We start from the raw sequence: 1,134 nt of genomic DNA on the forward strand, positions 1-1,134 counted from the left end.
GAAATGCATGATTGGTGGTCCGAGAACCGAGGCACATGTCCCTTTGAGTCATTACAATGATAAGAGACGTGGTTGGTGCATACATGCCTTGAATTGTGCTGCTATGCTTTGTTTTGCCCTCTGTTGCTGTGAGTTGCAGGTTCTGCAGGAATACTCTGCCGACCGGCAGTGTAATGTGCCGACCGGCACCTTTTTCTCTGCCGACAGATTCAATTTTGTGCCGATGGCCATACTACACTGCCGGTGGAAGTTTCATTCAGCCGGTGGTACTCTCCAGTGTCCAGGGATGTAATTCTGAGGTTTTGACAGCCTTCAGAGGAGGAAAGGAAGGAAAACAGAGGCAGCCCATGCATGGCGGCACGCTTCTCGAGGCGTTTTACTGTTTTTGTTAATTAAATTAGTTAATTTGTAATATTTAATTAGCTTGCGTAGTTAATTAATTTGTAATATTTATTTGGTCCCTCCGAGCGAGGGCAAATCTGTAATAAGTGTGTGTGGGTGGTGTGTATGTCTCCCAATCCCCACTTATTTCTTCCCTTTTACTTACCAGCTTTAATGGTTAGTATTAGGGCACGTTTAATTTAGCATACCTTATGCTATGCATGTGTGCATCCATGCATTTGTATTGCATGCATTAGGCTCGGTACATCACGCTAACTGCATCAATACTTCAATTCCCAAACTGAATATGTGATAATTGTGCATTTTCACATGACATGTTTAGGATAGCCGAGCCTATTCTAGCAACATTTTGTATGCGATGCATTAGGCACTTAACATGGACTTGGATCATGCATGTTTGCTAACAAGTTCTTTGTTTTGGCATGGAGTACTATGTAAGTATTTCCGCTTTAGCATATCGCATGAGTGTGAATATTGCCATGACAGCATGCTTAACATGTGGCTAGATGCTTATGTGTGTTAAACTGTTTTGAATGCCTGTGGGTGAAGGTTGGATTGTTTGAGTTGGAAAAACTCGTTGAAATCCGTATTTTAGCCTACTTGCGAGTAGCAAATTCCAAAGCATTTTCAAACCGAACGGATATGCAATGTTTATTTCCAAATTAGGCAATCTAGTCTATACTTGTTTGCTGTGCGCATAACATAGTAATTCTAGGCTAATAATTGGTATAA

Source organism: Camellia sinensis, chromosome 9, assembly GCF_055761805.1.
Source record: "Camellia sinensis isolate YWXY chromosome 9, ASM5576180v1, whole genome shotgun sequence".
Classification (NCBI taxonomy): domain Eukaryota; kingdom Viridiplantae; phylum Streptophyta; class Magnoliopsida; order Ericales; family Theaceae; genus Camellia; species Camellia sinensis.